At 47.2% G+C, this 18,891-nt stretch overlaps 1 protein-coding gene across 1 annotated transcript in view; it reads right to left on the bottom strand.

Annotated features, from left to right (window-relative positions):
- The window catches only part of arhgap32b (Rho GTPase activating protein 32b), a 69,578-nt gene extending 51,366 nt beyond the window's left edge, over positions 1 to 18,212 (bottom strand). Inside the window, exons 1-3 of the mRNA XM_056284760.1 lie at positions 18,186 to 18,212; positions 6,233 to 6,319; positions 1,618 to 1,755 (exon numbers count right to left, since the gene is read on the bottom strand). The gene's annotated coding sequence lies outside the window, so the exon portion shown is untranslated. The remainder of the gene's footprint in view (positions 1 to 1,617; positions 1,756 to 6,232; positions 6,320 to 18,185) is intronic.
- Positions 18,213 to 18,891: the final 679 nt, after the last annotated feature.

Genomic DNA, 18,891 nt, shown 5'->3' on the forward strand with positions numbered 1-18,891 from the left:
GAGCCCCGACGGTGTACTTCAAGGAGCCCATCAAAACAGTTACCCTGAAACTACCCCACCACAAGTCCCACTCAGGGACGATTACTGGTTTTACCAGTTTGGTTTTGTCCACGAGTCCTATAAGAGCACCCGAGCTGGCTTAACCTGGCCACGGAGTGTTTCTCTGGTTCAGGTGTCAGCGGGGAAGTCACATGTAAGAAGAACAGTTCAGACTTCCTCATTCCAAACATCAGCAGAGTAGCGGAGCTCAAACTCACGGTTAATATTAATGTTCATTCCCAAAATGCTTTCACTTGTCATCAGGACTAAATCTGTAGATGAAATTTATTTATTTTGGTGGCATCCCCCCCAATTGTACTTGGCCAATTACCCCATTCTTCCGAGCCATCCCGGTCGCTGCTCCACTCCCCCTCTGCCGATCCGGGGAGGGCTGCAGACTACCACACGCCTCCTCCGATACGTGTGGCGTCGCCAGCCGCTTCGTGAGGAGTTTCACCAGGGGGACATAACGTGTGGGAGGATCACGCTATTCCCCCAGTTCCTCCTACCCCCCGAACAGGCGCCCCGACCGACCAGAGGAGGCGTTAGTGCAGCGACCAAGACACATATACCCACATCCGGCTTCCCACCCGCAGATACAGACAATTGTGTCTGTTGGGACGCCCGACCAAACTGGAGGCAACATGGGGATTCGAACCGGCGATCCCCGTGTTGGTAGGCAACGGAACAGACCGCCACGCCACCGAAGCGCTATAAATATCTGCTGTTACAATTACAAATTACCTGTTCAAAATGTATTCAGTAACTTACTGCTAATCAGTAACTTACTTTTAGTATCAGGGATCAGGAACACTTTGTCGTTTCACTTCATGTGCGCAAGTACATGAGGTGAAACGAAATGCCGTTTCCCCCAGCCCACAGCAGTACAACACACAAACACATTCAAGAATTACAAGAACGCACACATTAGAACTAACACATATAGCCACACCAAAAAAAAAAAAAAAAAAAAATCACTGTCCTAGGGAACAAACGTCAGCCAGGATGACTGTTGGAACCGCCGGTCTGCATGGGCTAGCAGTTAGCCTAGCCTGCCCTGATTATGCGTCCTGTCAGACCGCCCTCCATGTCTCCTCCTCAGGCACAGCTCCAGGCAGGGGCCGTGGTCCCTGTGGCAACCGGACGAAGCAGACCAAGCCCTCCCAGCCAATCCAGCGCCAGCTCGCCCAGCCAACAAACGATGACACAAAATTTAGACGCAGACGTGGACAAAGACACTGCACCGACGGCACTGGTTGAGACCGCCGCCAATATGAATTCATGCTGCCATCTTCCCACACCGGAAGCGATAAAGAGTGGCTCTACCTCATATAAGATATGTCCCTATTTCACAAATTGTATTTTAAACCAACATTTCTCAATGAACCTTCCTCATGATGACCAGTCGAGACGAGGGCAAGGCTGGGGTTCGAACTGTGAACCTCAGCGTACAAGGTTGCTGCGCTGCTGGAGCACCCAAGGCTGCCCATCAACCAAGTTGCAAAGCAGAGTGGTTATTTAGCCCCCCCCCCATGAATGGGGAATGGGAGCAGCGTGTGCGGCGTGCGAGGCGCTTACCTCTGACTGGTCCGTCAGACTGTCGAGTCGGGGCAGCTCCGGCAGCTGGGAGAAGCGTCGGTCATAGATACAGAGGTGCAGGTGCTTGTCCAGGACACGGAAATCCTCATAGCTTCGCTTCACAATCCAGCTCCGGCCCTGTGGAAAAGAGGGACAAAACTGGACACGGTCAAGGTGTTCATTCTTACATGATGCATTACTCGCTACTTGATGGTCTGATTATGAATTACATGTGGTACAAAGTTATATCATGTTTCACTTGGTACAATATACATCTACTAAAAACTACTACAGCCAAACTCTGTATGTGTGTGTGTGTGTGTGTGTGATTACATGGGTATTTTTATAAATACAGATGTGTGCTAATAAACTATGTTGGTAGGTGTGTGGCTCAGTGGGAGAAGGTGCTTTAAATCGCTGACACTGGGATTATTTTAGGAGCGAGCGAGAGAGAACGAGGGAAAAGTACAGTGGAAATGGTAGGAATCTGCCTGTGGTACACAATGTTACACCACACATCGTGCCTAATCACACACTGCCTTCTTCTAAAACACCTCTTAAAATTTTACTTTTTACAGCAAGTCTTTTTTATAGTAAATCCATCGTCGCCCAATTTTCATTTATTTATTGATTTTTTTATTTTATGATTTTTTTATATTGTTATATCTTATTACACTTTTATAATTTTACATTTTTAACTTATATTTTCCTCACATCACATTTTTTTAATTGTTTCATCATAATCCTTGTTTTGTCGGCTCGAATTCTCTTCATTTCGAGGCTCACGCTCTTGTGACCTCATCCTGACCGGGTTTTACCTTGTTCTGCGGAGCAGATCTGGATTATGTCCTATATTTCTATTGTATTTTGTTGTTTTACCTTCACTATGTGCATTATTTTATCCTGTTGTGTAAGGCACCTTGTAACATTGTTTAGAAAGGTACGATATAAATAAAGTTTATTATTAGTTTAGAAAGGTGCGCTATAAATAAAGTTTATTATTATTATTATTCAACTGGGAATAATTATTATTATTAGCCAACTGGGAGGAGACCCCGGGGTAGACCCAGAACTCGCTGGAGGGACTACATGTCCATTCTGGCCTGGGAACGCCTTGGGATCCCCCAGGAGGAGGCGGAGGGTGTTGCTGGGGAGAGGGACGTCTGGAGTGCCCTACTTAGCTTGCTGCCACCGCGACCCGGCGAAGCGACTGAAGTTAAAATGAGATTATTATTATTATTATTATTATTAATTATTATTATTAGTTTAGAAAGGTGCGATATAAATAAAGTTTATTATTATTATCATTATTAATCAGAAATAAAAAGTATTTCTGATTTATTTCTATTTATTAATCAGAAATAAAAATTTGACTGATTCAAAATGTCACAATATTAAGGAGGAGGAGGGTGGAGGTAAACCGGTGGTGCTGATGTGGAGCAAGACGCCATGGTGCGTGGAATATGAAATATGCGACGCTCTTTGGATACATGAAGCGGATCATCTCAATAACTGAAAGTTCATATCAGCCAATGTTTCTACTCATAGAAAGCACAACACGCTAAAATAATATCCCAAAACCACAATTTGTCAAATACACATACACCCCGTGTGTTACAGATATTACACAGATTGCGGATCGATAACGTTTACAGATGGGTAAAAGCTCAGCACACTGTTCAAAAGTCAACTTTTCAAAAACCAACTGTTGTATTTTTTTACCCTCTTTTTCTAGAAGTGTCTCCATTTTTGGTGCCCAAAGACTGTTTCATCATTGCATCCTTCAATATTAGCATTCAGCCACCTTCAAGGTTGCCATAAAAAAGTGTAAAGATATGACTAATATCAAAGTGTTTCAATGGCACGCCTTTAGTCCTGCCTTTCAAGCAGGAACCAGGAGGATGTGGCCTCCGTCCACCACATTACATGCAAGTTGGCTTTCAAAAATAATCATCTTCAAATTATTCCATGGATTTGTCTTTATATCTAGTGAGAAAGGCTTCCAAGCCACAAAACCCCGGAAAAAGAGAAACTAGCAGAAGAAGAAAAAAGTCTTTCACTTTGATTTGGCCTAGAAAGTTCCATCTGTGATATGGCCAAGGCTGGTGCGACTGGGGCTGCAGAGCTGCTCGGCCCGCTGCAGCTGGTGGAGTTTTAAGGCTTAGAGAGACACCACATGGAGACGGGGGGGGGGGGGGCTTGTCCTCTGGGCTCAGACAACTCTTGATACTTCCCTGTTCCACTTTCAGACGCCACTTCCACTGACCTATTGTGCCCCCTTTTCCCGAGATTCTACAACTTGAGACAATCTCGCTGTGCCGGCGCTACTTAATTTCTCCATTTTCTGCCCCGTTCCAAGGGTGGCTCAAAGCCAGCCCCTTTTTTTTTTAATTACTCTTTATTTTTTAAGGGAAGAGTGCTATAGATTTATCTTCCTTTTCCAGTGGTTGGAAAGAGCTGAAATCTTCCAAGTACAGAGCCATGTGCTTCTCTGGCGTTCCCTGAGGTTCAGGTGCGACTGGAACATGAACAAACCACAACCGTCAGACGTTAAAGCAGGAGGACGGGGCAAAGCAGGAGGACGGGGAAAAGCAGGAGGACGGGGCAAAGCCTCCGCATCACTCGTGTGTGTTCTGGAATAAGGCTATGCCCAGTTTCAGAGTTTTAAAGTCATTCATTCATTCGTTATCCAAGCCGCTTGTCCGAATTCGGGTTGCGGGACGCTGGAGCCTATCCCGGCAGTCACCGGGCGGCAGGTGGGGAGCTTTAAATTGTTTCTTTATAAACTTATAAACTTCTTTATAAGCTTATTTGAAAGGTGACTAAACCCAATTTTGCAACTTTGATGAATTCGCTTTGGAGTAAAACCCATACACAATTAATCAAGACTTGGTTAAAACCGAGGCGTCTGGGTAGCGTAGCGGTCTATTCGAATCCCCATGTTGCCTCCGGCTTGGTTGGGCGTCCCTACAGACACAATTGGCCATGTCTGTGGGTGGGAAGCCGGATGTGGGTATGTGTCCTGGTCACTGCACTAGCGCCTCCTCTGGTCGGTCGGGGCACCTGTTCAGGGGGGAGGGGGAACTGGGGGGGAATAGCATGATCCTGCCACGTGCTACGTGCCCCTGGTGAAACTCCTCACTGTCAGGTGAAAAGAAGCGGCTGGCAACTCCACGTGTATCGGAGGAGGCACGTGGTAGTCTGCAGCCCTCCCCAGCTCAGCAGAGGGGGTGGAGCAGCGACCGGGACAGCTCGGAAGAGTGGGGTATTTAGACGGATACAACTGGGGAGAAAACGGGGTAAAAAAAAAGAAAGAAAGAAAGAAAGAAAGAAAGAAAGAAAGAAAGAAAGAAAGAAAGAAAGAAAGAAAGAAAGAAAGAAAGAAAAAGCACAGAATCCACAACTATGTGGGGCTGAACTCCAGGAAGAATCAAGTGCCAGACAGGGAGAACACTCTGCACCACTTTGTTTCCCTCCCTCACATCAACACTGAGAGCAGCAGGGGACAGAAGTAAAAACAAAAACAACGCTTGTTGGACGCTCATCAATCACTGTGGAAATCAGTGACTGAATGTTCCAACTATCCCACATAACAAACATCTGAAAGGGACGTACCAAGAGCGGGACATGACTGTTGTGGTGCTACACAGCAGCCGTTTCCCTTAAGCAAGGGATTTAAAATCAACCTGTAGTGTGGTGACCGAACAGCTGGGTGTAAAAGCAGATGCCTTTTAATGAAGACACTGAAGAACTTCTGTTGATCCTCCACTCAAGTGAAGAAGCACCCAACCAACCCGACCTCTTGATGTGCGGTTCCAGCACAACAAGGATGTTTCAAACAGCTAAGGAGGCTTCAGCAGTGTCTGAAATGGATCCGGTACTCCCACCCGCCCTTTTCTCCCCAATTGTACTCGGGCAATTACTCCACTCCCTCGAGCCGTCCCGGTCCGGTCTCTGCTCCACCTCCTCTGCCGATCTGGGGAGGGCCGCAGACTACCACATTCCTCCTCCGATACATGTGGAGTCGCCAGCCGCTTCTTTTCACCTGACAGTGAGGAGTTTCGCCAGAGGGACGTAGCGCGTGGGAGGATCACGCTATTCTCCCCAGTCCCCCCCCCCCCACGAACAGGTGCCTCGACCGACCAGAGGAGGTGCTGCTGCAGCGACCAGAACACATACCCACATCCGGTTTCTCACCTGCAGACACAGCCAATTGTGTCTGTAGGGATGCCCGACCAAGCCGGAGGTAACACGGGGATTCGACCCGCCGAGCCCCCTGTTGATAGGCAACGGAATTGACCACTATGCTACCCGGACGCCCCACCAGTAGTCTTTCAACAGGGTTAATGTACCGTATATCGTAACAGGCTTTATTGAACCATCATTTGGGATACGGCAACTGCTTACATCAAACTTATTGAGAAAAGCATCGTACCTGACTGCCCCCCCCCATTAATACCTAGCTGTGAGTGTGGGCTCGCACAACACATGGCGCTTTGATGGATATTGGGACATGGTTGTAGATGTTTAAGTATGGTTGTGAGAATTTAAATGTGTATCTGTTTGTGTATCGCTGCATGACTGACTCGAGAACAGACGTATTCCTGTGCCTTACCTGACAGTAGATTTGGACCAAGTACACCAGCTCTTTGGACTCGTAGCCATTCCGTGTCACTTCACATTGTTCATCCCCAAGGGACAACTGCAAGAGAAAAACAAAAAGAGCAGGCGAAGTATTAGACGAAAAGTTTTTTTTCCCCCTATGTTGGTCATGTTTCCCAGGAATGCATCAAGCAAGCTCCAAAAATTCCTCTTCCTTTCCTCCATGACCTCCTTTTCTCTGTGTGATCCATAAACTGATGTCTGTGGTATGAAGCTGCCTGTGGTACCCATAGTGGAGGAGACGAGAGATGCTGCTTAAAGCTTCTCATCCACTTACTGTATCCTCTGCAGCAAAGACTTCGCAGTTCTGAGTGGACGGCATTACTGTGATGACAACCAGACTCTGACATCATCAACACAACTCCTCGAACTATTAAAAAAAATAGAGGGGAACTTTGCAAGCTCCGCCCCCCCCTTTTTTTCCCCTCCCCAGTTGTATCCAGCCAATTATCAAACTCATCTGTGCCGTCCCGGTCACTGCTCCACCCCCTCTGCCAATCCGGGGAGGGTTGCAGAATACCACATGCCTCCTCTGATACATGCGGAGTCGCCAGCTGCTTCTTTTCACCTGACAGTGAGGAGTTTCACCAGGGGGATGTAGCACATGGGAGGATCACGCTGTTCCCCCCAGTTCCCCCTCCCCCCCGAACAGGCACCCCGACCGGCAAGAGGAGCAGCAACCAGGACACATACCCACATCCGGCTTCCCACCCGCAGACACGGCCAACCGCGTCTGTAGGGATGCCCGACCAAGCCAGAGGTAACATGGGGATTCGAACCGGCGAGCCCCGTGTTGGTAGGCAACGGAACAGACCGTTACGCTACCTGGACGCCCCACTTTGCCAAATTTTGAATGTGTGTCTTTGCTTGTGTAAGCAGCCTAGAAAACATAGAGGACATCAGTTCAATGTGAATAACCTCTGAAGACTTTATCTAGAAGTAGACCCCCCCCCCAAAAAAAACTGACAAGGTCCTGTTTTACATTCAAATATGGGAGCAAGAACACCAGTAAAGCCATTTCAGATACAAGTACCTCTGACTGCAAGAGAGAGACCCGAAAAACTATCGTAATTCACCTACAGAGACCAGACATACAAACCAGGGCCGGAATTAAACGGTCGGGGCTACCTGAACAAGACAACATGACATCCCACTGGGAAGAGCAGATATCTCAAACGTCGGGTTAACTATTGCACTGTGAGACGTGCAATGTCCACTGAAATGAAGCGGGGAGAGGAAGTGGATGTTCCATAAGAAGGGACATGATTATGCTAATGTGTTCCCAATGGACGCCTACTGACCGCCCACATAGATGCCCTGTCTGGACGCTGGGCAGGAGAGGCTAACATTATGTGTTTTGGCTGCTATGTAATGTAAAATCAATGTGGAGAGTATCACAACTAACTAAATAACCCTTTCTCGATCTAATGGTTGTAGCTGGTCCCCAATGGACTTCTTAAGCAAGTTTTGTCTTGAAGATTTTGGGTGTTGTTTATTTATCATCTGCTCCAGCTTTTTCAGTTTTTGTACACAGATATCCATCCATGTCAACTGTAATGTCAATTTTATTTCTATAGCCCAATAACACAAATAACAAATCCATCCATCCATTACCCAAGCCACTTATCCCAATTGGGTTTGCGGGGATGGTGGAGCCTATCCCAACCCAGGGTGTCTCCCCGCCTAGGGGAGACACCCTGGACAGGTCACCAGTCCATCCCAGGGCCGACACATTCACACCTAGGGACAGCTTAGTATGGCCGACTCACCTGACCTACATGTCTTTGGACATGTAGCACCCGGAGGAAACCCACACGGACACAGGGAGAACATGCAAACTCCACACAGAGGACGACCCGGGATGACCACCCAAGCTTGAACCCAGGACCTTCTTGCTGTGAGGCGACCGTGCTAACCAATGCGCTTCCATGCCACCCCCTTGTACATAGATATGGTAATAATAATGATGATCCAAATGATGTGAAACTGCCTTTTTTTTTTATATTTAAAAACATAAAATTTTCTTGGGGAAGGACCCTCAATCCCCTGCCAAATACATGCACTGAAGTCTTCCACAAACCTAGGGAAAACACTGACATTTTAAGATATCCTGAAGCGTGTGAATAAGGGCCGGCGTTGCATTCTGGTGGATATACGACACGCACAACATTACCGCCGCTGAAAAGAATTTTAGGAGAAACAGCAAAGAAATATAGATGAGATAAGCAAGAAGCTGGGACACCAGACAATCACCTCGCAATGGTCTACACGACTAGCAGGGAACAAAATATATAATGGAGAACACTGTAAGCTAAAATCATAAAAACTGGAACAAAGAGGAGACCCCCCCCTCCCCCCTCCCCAATTGTATCTGGCCGATTACCCCACTCTTCCGAGCCGTTCCGGTCTCTGCTCCACCCCCTCTGCCGATCCGGGGAGGGCTGCAGACTACCACATGCCTCCTCCCATACATGTGGAGTCGTCAACCGGTTCTTTTCACCTGACAGGGAGGAGTTTCACCAGGGGGATGTAGCACATGCGAGGATCACACTATTCCTCGCAGTTCCCCCTCCCCCCCGAACAGGCGCCCCAACCGACCAGAGGAGGCGCCAGTGCAGTGACCAGGACACATGCCCACATCTGGCTTCCCAACCACAGACACGGCCAATTGTGTCTGTAGGGACGCCCAACCAAGCCGGAGGTAACACGGGGATTCGAACCGGGATCCCTGGGTTGGTAGGCAATGGAATAGACCGCTATGCCACCCATATGCTCACCATTATTTTTTTTTATTAACACGAGTAGCCCTCAATAGGTGTAGCACCCTTCACCCTGGTGGTGTTGGTGCTGTGCATCACTCAGTTAAGACATATAACAGTCTCAAATGGCGATTAATTGATTTTTTCCCTCATTCTTAGACAATTACCCACACTACCTTGCCAGGTGGGGTGGTATGGCAGCAGATGTGGAATATGTGGCTGGGTGGTGAGAGAGTCTCCTTTGTGAGAACAATGGCTTCATTGTAGAAGGCCGGTTCCTACTACCCCTGAAACTCTTAACAGCCTGGCACTACCGGAGCTACTGTTCAGGTCTGGCACACTCATGTCTCACCGTTTCTCCTCACTTTGCAATGTCCTTCAAGCCGCTCTTACATGAGAGTTTTACCTCGGTAACCTTTCTCCCCTTGTCTCTCTTCCTTCCTTTGACTCGGTTTACTTTCTTATTACAAATAAGTGTTTGCTTCACGATTCTGCGTGTTGATTTTTTGTGTGCAATATCTGCTTTGTGCGCTTTATGCAGAAGAAACTCTGCTCTCAAGACAAAGCTCATAAAAAGTCAGACTCGGGGGCTTTTATGTGCTTCGAAGGGCCACTAAATAGACATTGTGTGAGCAATGACATGGTGCCACGGAGGGGAGAAGAACACATGGTTGCGTTTCAGTTCCCATTTCACGTTCCTTATTTTAAAGTGGGCCGTTAACGGAGGAGCGGGTAAATACGGCCTTTAAGGAAATCACTCTGCAGTTGTTTGGCTCCGTTTCTTTCAGAAAAGACACAAGCTAATCAGACAGAAAAATGACCTAGATCCATCCCCAAGATCCCTCCTGTTCAGACTCGGCACCGAGCAACCAGGAAGGGTTTTCCGCTCACGACGACGCATCTGCAGAAGCCATTCATTTGTCAGAGAATCCAGGCAGGCAGATTAAAACCAACCTGAAATGCACTCCCTGACAGGCAGACATTCCTGCAAAGTGCAAACTGCTTTCTCCCATTTCATGGTTAAAGCTTTAGAGTCTGCATGTGTCTCCCCCTACAACTAAAGAAATGTGCTCAATGGCAATCGTTTCGGAGCAGCAGGGGGAGGTTTGTTATGCTTTGGTCTGCTGAGGGTTTTTTATGCTTAAGTATGCAACGCACAGCAGCAGATTCAGACATCACGTAAACCACAAAACAGCCAGAACCTGTGTACAAACTCAGTCAAGTTCCCGTGCAAACTTTAAATTTGATTTTGTTTTTAAATTTAGTATAGCAAAGATGTAAGAGAGCGAGAAAGCCGAACAAATTCTTGATTTTCTGCTATAACTGATTGGTCCCGCTCAAGTGACTAATAGATTTGCAACTTGTTCAAGAATAGCATGACTCATAGCAGGTCCTGAGTTCGAACCCCAGGGTTGTCCAACCTTAGGGGGGTCATCCCAGGTCGTCCTCTGTGTGGAGTTTGCATGTTCTCCCCGTGTCTGCGGTGGGTTTTCTCTGGGTGCTCCGGTTTCCCCCACCCTCAAAAAGACATGCGTGTTAGGGTTAATACTCCTGTCTTTGCCCCTGACCGAGGCAATGGCGAGACAAACTGGAGTTGGTCCCCGGGCGCTGCACGGCGGCTGCCCACTGCTCCTAGCTACACAGCTAGGATGGGTTAAATGCAGAGCGGAATTTCCCTACGGGGCTCAATAAAGTATATCAAAATCCAAAAAAAAAATAAAAAAATCAACAAGTAACTTATAGAGGTGATACAGATAAGTGTGCATAGTGACCTGTGCCTCGCTACTAGTGTAACAAAAAAATGTTGGTAATAAGCCAGAATTTTAATTGTAAATGCACTATCCTGATAAATGAGCAAGAAGAGTAGTGAAGGTTCGGGTTACTATCGAATCGTGGGTTGAGAAGGTTACACTTGGGTAAAGAATTTATTAGCATTATCATCAGCAAACTGTCACTCAAACCCCCTTCTGTTAATTTCAGGCTAAAAACTTTGGGTCTGTAGGCAAAAGGACGTCTCGACATCTATAACTCTGTCAGCACTGACACTTCAAATCAGAAGAGCTGTCAAATTCTCATGTGATGAAAACACCCACCAGATCAAACCCAGATTAAGATTAATATTACATTTCCTTTATTAATCCCTTTGGGGAAATTCAGTTACTGCAAATGAACCCATCCTCGCTGTGGTCTGTGTAGTGATGAGCAGTGGGCTGCCGTCTTCATGCTGCGCCTGGAAGCCAACTCCACTTCTTTTCCTCATTGCCTTGCTCAGGGGCACAGACAGGAGTGTTAACCCTAACATGCATGTTTCTTGTGATGGTGGGGTAAACTGGAACACCCAGAAAAAAACCCACCGCACACAGGGGGAGAACATGCAAACTCCACACAGACGACAACCTGGGATGACGTCCCCCGCCCCCCTGCCCAAGGTTGGACTACCTCAGGGTTTGAGCCCAGGAGCTTCTTGCTCTGAGGTGACAGCGTTATCCACTGGGCTGCCCAATAGATTAGATAAATACGTGCACGTAAACAACAGAAAATACATTAAATGCATTTTTATGATTAGCACTTACTAAATATTTATTTTTTTTTAGCAATTTTATGATGCCAGTGGGTCAGACCCTTTAGTTGATTGGTTAGCGCAGTCGCATCCCGGCTGCGGCAGATTCCCGGCTTCCCCTTGAATTCGCTACAATATTATAGGGCAGCATGGTGGCGCAGTGGTTAGCGCAGTCGCCTCACAGCAAGAAGGTTCTGGGTTCGAGCCCCGGGGTAGTCCAATCTTGCGGGTCGTCCTCTGTGTGGAGTTTGCATGTTCTCCCCGTGTCTGCGTGGGTTTCCTCCGGGGGCTCCGGTTTCCTCCCACAGTCCGAAGACATGGAGGTCAGGTGAATTGGCCGTACTAAATTGTCCCTAGGTCTATGTGTGTGTGTGTGTGTGGGGGGGAAGCAGGACGGCTCAGGAGACTGGGATGATTGGCCAAATGCAATTGGGGAGAAAAAGGGGGAAAATCCAAAAAAAACACTCCCTAAGAAGAGCTATGGGGGGGGGGGGTACCAAAGTGAAGTAAAATAGAATAGAATAGACAAACATACACACACCCTCACTCACCCCCCACCACGGCTCAGCTAGACTGGTGCATATCTGACGGACTTGCATACGCACCATGGTGTAAACCAGCAGGGAAATATTCAATTTGGTAATATCTGTAGCTCTGTGAAACAAGATGTAAAATATTGCCGTTTGTGAAAGAACTTACCGGTAGATCCTCAGTGCATATTTTATTTTCTCACATTTTATACAAAATATGGTGTCTTTAAGCCACTGGGAAATGGAGAGGCACCTAACCATAGGTGGAAATCCCGGTGAGGACGGGGGGGGCACGACCCCTCCATCCTGGGAAAAATATGATATATCCCCCAATATATCATTATAAACATAACTATATAATTTCAATAATATTAATAATACACAATGAAAGCACCTGTGCTGATTATAGACACTTAATAGTGCATATTTGTTTCAGAAGCTCGCGATCCCCCGCCCTTTACATCACAATGGTTTGATTGTCCCCTCCAAAGTTGATGTCAGATTTTCGCCCCTGCACCTAGCAGACATCCAGTGCAGTAAGGAACGTCTGGCTAGTAAGGATGTGAAAGCTAAAACGTCTTTTTGTACAGATTTTAATGAAACTGAGCTGCGAGGAGTCCCAAATAGAGCAGTTAATGGGTTTCTTTGCAAATTTACTCCATGTACGGTGGACATGATAGTGAAGAAACCAGTCCAGAATCCATCAGAATTGGGGCAGGAAAAAAAATAACGTGGCTTTAGATGGGCAAGGAGAGCCATGACAGATGACATTCTGGAAATATTTCAGAGTCTTGACTCGGAGAAATGAACCCGATGTCGAACTTTGAATGGAATAAGTCCAAGACGAGCACAGGAAGTGGTAGACCATATCCTGCCTATAGCTTCCTCCCAACACTCTTCACTTAGTTGTGTTCCCAGTTCCTTTTCCCATAGTCTTGCTTTTTTTTTTTTCCCTCCAATTGTATCCGGCCAATTACCCAACTCCTCCGAGCCATCCCGGTCTCTGCTCCACCCCCTCTGCCGATCCGGGGAGGGCTGCAGACTACCACATGCCTCCTCCCATACGTGTGGAGTCGTCAACCGGTTCTTTTCACCTGACAGGGAGGAGTTTCACCAGGGGGATGTAGCATCCCGGCTGCGGCAGATTCCCGGCTTCCCCTTGAATTCGCTACAATATTATAGGGCAGCATGGTGGCGCAGTGGTTAGCGCAGTCGCCTCACAGCAAGAAGGTTCTGGGTTCGAGCCCCGGGGTAGTCCAATCTTGCGGGTCGTCCTCTGTGTGGAGTTTGCATGTTCTCCCCGTGTCTGCGTGGGTTTCCTCCGGGGGCTCCGGTTTCCTCCCACAGTCCGAAGACATGGAGGTCAGGTGAATTGGCCGTACTAAATTGTCCCTAGGTCTATGTGTGTGTGTGTGTGTGCGTGTGTGTGTATGTAGGCCCTGTGTGATGGCCTGGCGGCCTGTCCACAGTGTCTCCCCCCCCGCCTGCCGCCGAATGACTGCTGGGATAGGCTCCAGCATCCCTGCGACCCTTAGAGCAGGATAAGCGGCTTGGATAATGAATGATGCCAGTGAAGCGTTGTAGTCGAGTCACTAAACCTTGAGTCCGAGTCGAGTCTCGAGTCCGAGTCCCCAAAGAAAATAAGAGTCCAAGTCAAGTCCCCATTACCTGAGTCTGAGTCCGAGTCATCAATAGCTATCAATATCTTATGCCAAATTATTAGCGCCTAGTACAAAAAAAGAAAACAACAACAAAAAAAAACAGCCTTTATCAATTAACAAGTCCGAGTCCGAATGCAGTCAATGCTCGAGTTCAATCCAAGTCCGAGTCATCAGTGCTCAAGTCCAAGTCCTGAAAATCACGACTCGAGTCTGAGTCCTGGACTCGAGTACTACAACACTGCGCCAGTGTAATTCCAAATAAAGGACAATAAACCAAGGCTTGAACACACTGACAAGAGGTTTACTTGTCTTTCTGTCAATTTTCTGGTGAAAAGTCCACAACAATGAAGTGTTTACCTCTGTAGCCTGCACTTCAAGCGTCGGCCCATAAGCAGGGACGGCTCCATCCGTTTCATACAGAGCGCAGGGAGGAACTTTTCTCATTGTAAAAAGTATAAATATTTAGATATGTCTAGCTCTGTGTCGAGGCCCTCAATTGTCTGAATCTTTCCAAGGCTGTTAGCAATTAAAAATGGCATTTCTGTCCTGCTGCGAGCTGCATGATAACAGACTTGCTCACCAAACCCCTGCAGCCTGAAGTTAGACCTTGCAAAAACATTTTCAGTTGTGACTATCACACACCTTATTCAAAGTTCACTTCCCATTTTTACATTATCGACCCAATTACAGAAGTAACAGCACCGAGGACGCAAATGACGCTGCTTTTAGCGAGCGGTTTTTATAAATTACTGTCCATTATGAAGCTTAACGTGATTTAACTGTGCATCCACAGCCGATTGTGCCAAACGCCGCTTCTCAAAAGAACGCAACTCTTCCTCATCTGCCTGCCTCTGAGGCACAACGCACGGCATTAAAATGCCTGACCCAAGCCTGCACCGCACTAACACAAATACAACCCCTAATCTCCGTGGCCAGACAAAACAACGTGGTCACGGCTAGACCAGAGGCAGAAATTCATAAAGGAAGCAGCATTTTTATTTGTGAGCATATCCACTGGTGACTGCTACCTATGGAAATATTTTCCAAACACAAATTTGAAACATGCTACGTAATGCTGAAGACACTGGATCTTAAATGTCTTAGTTACGCAACTTACAGGTGCAATGGACTCCATGTCCAAACAAACCTTGCTGTATTCTGGTTTTACCCCACTCTTCCGAGCCGTCCCGGTTGCTGCTCCGCCCCCTCTGCCGATCCGGGGAGGGCTGCAGACTACCACGTCTCCTCCGATACACGTGGAGTCGCCAGCCGCTTCTTTTTACCTGACCGTGAGGAGTTTCGTCGGGGGGACGTAGCGCGTGGGAGGATCACGCTATTCCTCCCAGTTCCCCCTCCCCCCTGAACAGGCGCCCATACCGACCAGAGGAGGCGCTAGTGCAGCGACCAGGAAACATACGCACAATCCGGCTCCCCACCCGCAGACACAGCCAACTGTGTCTGTAGGGACGCCCAACCACGCCGGAGGCAACACGGGGATTCGAACTGGGATCCCCGTGTTTGTAGGCAACGGCATAGCCCGCTACGCTACCCGGATGCCTGTATTCTCGTTAAGCCTGAGAAAGATCACGGGCAATAGGTAAAAGCATCCATCCATCCATTCTCCAAACCGCTTATCCTGCTCTCAGGGTCGCGGGGATGCTGGAGCCTATCCTAGCAGTCATTGGGCGGCAGGCGGGGAGACGCCGTGGACAGGCCGCCAGGTCATCGCGTGTAAAAGCAGCCGCAGCTTTTTCACCCAAGGCAAATCGTGGATATCCTTACCGTACAATTCAAGGTCATTTAGATTTACAGTACACTTCGCTGTAGATGAGGCCGGCCACGCCACTATTTGTCACATTAGTCTAACGTCTCTCATACTGGAGAACATTTGCCAAGAGTAAGCTTTGCTTGAATTTCAATTACATACAAAAAGCAGCTTGTTGAGCTTTGGATGGTCTCGTCGGCTACTGCAGGGCTTCTATATTCGACACCTGAATACATAAGTGAAGCAGAACCTTCACCGTGAACATGCTTTGTAGACAGTTGCGTGAGCCGAGTCGGTAAGACACCACAACGGCACCGCGCTGTTTTCACCGAGTCTGGTACAACAGAAGATGCAGAGAGAACATTTTCACAATGACTTCATCTTCAGGGCAACAAGCATCCAGATTGTACGAGTGGGGACAAGGAACAGATGCTTGTAAACCAGAATCATGCAATTTAAGCGGGGTTTCTGGCTACCCTAGCCTCGAGTTGGACAGGATCACATTAGCAATGTGGAAACTTGTGGATAATTTCACTGGGAGTTGTGTTGGTAAATCCTTTGAAAGAGCCAGCTGCTTTATATTACACAGAGCATGACGGATTGTGGTAGGAGGGCAAAGGTTTAAGGCCGAGATTGGCAGAATATATTCATGTACTTCATATTGCGTTGACGTAGTGCAGGTGAGGAGGGTACAAGGGACATCGGAGGAGAACGATTTTCGGCTACGGGATCTTGAAGGAAGATGTCAGCAGTCAAATGATATTCCCTGGTCACAGTTTTCACAGATAAAATAATATAACCATCATGTGAACAATGATGACCTCTGACTTTCACTTTGACTTGACTTCCTGAGTGAACAACATATTAAAGCTCATAATATATATATACACACACACACACACACACACACACACAGATGTGCAATTATAAGAAATTTTCTATGGGACACTGCCCCTCTACGATCAGTGATTGTCCATGTGTTTGGGAGACAGACAGACAGCAGACATGTAAGAACTGATGAAATCCATGGTGGAAATGTCTGCTCGTCTATCTGTCTTCAGTAAAGAGGAAATATCCTTTTGGTCAGTGAACTATGCTGTTGTTTGCAGCCTCCACAAGATAAAACAAGAGGGTATAACACAGCTAACCTGCTTGGCTGTAGAAGGATTCACATTAGCCTGACAGGTATGTGATGGCCATGCCCTGAACGGCAGGCGGGGGGCTCATTTTGTTCAATATAGGCAATGTATCCTGAACGAAGCCCAGCTGCATGTTTAATTCAACTGCTCATGGCAAACATTCTTGTGTGCCGCACGCTCGATGGCTTGAGTGCTCGAGGACGCAAAAACTCAAGTAACCAAAATAATGTACTTTTAAATGGCCAAGGAAAATCCCGGAAATAGATTCCGCCCGTTACTGATTCCTCTCTCTCTCTCTCTCTCTCTCTCTCTCTCTCTCTCTCTCTCTCTCTCTCTCTCCTCTCTCTCTCTCTCTCTCTCTCTCTCTCTCTCTCTCTCTCTCTCTCTCTCTCTCTCTCTCTCTCTCTCCTCTCTCTCTCTCTCTCTCTCTCTCTCTCTCTCTCTCTCTCTATTTAGATTAAGATAGATGTAGGAAAAAAAACTTTTAATGCATAGCAGTACAGGGCTGGTTCATGCGTCGCTCACTCATCAGCAGCCAACACCATTTATCAACACCATTGATGGTTTCTGGGAAAAAAGCTATAAAGCTATAAAGCTCTCTCTCTCTCTCTCTCTATATATATATATAAAGCTATAAAGCTCTATATAATATATATATATATATATATATATACACGCGCACGCACACACACACACGCGCAGCACACACACACACACGCTTTTATTATAAAATATAATTTAAAATAATATAATAATAAATAAATAATTATAATAAATTATAAATAAATTATAATAATATTCCTCTCTCTCTCCCTCTCTCTCTCTCTCTCCTCTCTCTATATATATATATATATATAATTATATTATAAAAAATTCTTAGAATGAAAATTTAAAGAAAATTATTCTTAAAAAATATATAACGTTTTTTTTTTATATATATTTTTAATCTATTATAAGCACAGACTTCATGAGTTTACATAGAGGACAACTAACGGTCATTCACTGTTCCACTGTTTACAAACATGACTTTAATTCATTGTCTTGCTGTGACAAGCCAGAGAGTTAAGATATTCCAGGTCCCGGGCCAGTGCATCTGCTTTAACGCCGACTGGTCTGGACAGCCCACATAAATTCATGACAGGTAGAGCGAGATCATGTCCAGAGCGCTCTTTTCCAGACACCGTATGGAAAAGACATACAGACACAGCCTCAGCAGCTATGCCCCCGTAGCAAAGGTTCCTGATGAAGAAAAAAAGAAGTACAGCCCTTTAGTCTAAAGCATCAGCCATTTTTCACCCAAGGCGATTTCAGCTGGCCTTACAGACACAGCGGGCCGAGGTGGAAATGACACTCTGATGCCCACGCTGACATGAAAACACCCCAATGGGCAAACGGGGAGAACAGAATAAGGGATGAGGGGGGACCGTTGATGCCATGGGTTCGAGAGAGAGAGAGAGAGAGAGAGCGAGTGAGATAAACATTTTGTACTCACAGCAGTTCCTTTCGCACCTTTACTCGGTCCCTGCCCGATCTGCTACAGTTCCCAGTCCTTCCATGGCGTGGCCCTTACTGCTGAGAGCTCAACATTTCCACACCTGCACACAGCCTCCGTTTCTCACGGTGTGCGTGCCCACGTTTAAGTGCGTCTGCGTGTGTGTGTGTGTGTGTGTGTGTGTGTGTGTGTGTATATGAAACGTCCCGTCCCGTCCACAGACTCCCGTTTCGCTGGTCCGGAAACACAATGGCCCTCAACGGGACGTGAAAGTCAGCCTCGCGGCTTTCTCTTACGTATGGCGAGAGCGCTCCCTGCTTGACATCCAGAGTGAGAGGGGGGTCGGCAACAACATCAGCAGCAGCAGCAGCAGCAGCAGCGCGTAGCTGGTGTTGGAGGAGGAGAGGTGGTGCTTGGTAGATTCCTCGACGGGGCAGCTTTCATCCCCTCCGTCTCGCCCTCTCTCCCATCCCGCTGTTGTGACAGCTCATTCTCGCTTTTATCCGCCTCCCTTTCTTCTCTCGCCCTCTGCCTTGCCTTCTTCTTCCTCTTTCAGGCACTCCTCTCAGCTGGCCGGCACCCTGCAGAACTTTCTTAAAGCCCAATTTGTTTTGCAGCAGGGAAGAATTGTGACGGGGGAGCAGAAGTGGAGTTTTGGTTTTTTTTTTCTTCCTCTTTCCAAAAAAGTATTTTTTTCTCTTTCTCC

Source organism: Lampris incognitus, chromosome 8 (assembly GCF_029633865.1).
Source record: "Lampris incognitus isolate fLamInc1 chromosome 8, fLamInc1.hap2, whole genome shotgun sequence".
Lineage (NCBI taxonomy): Eukaryota > Metazoa > Chordata > Actinopteri > Lampriformes > Lampridae > Lampris > Lampris incognitus.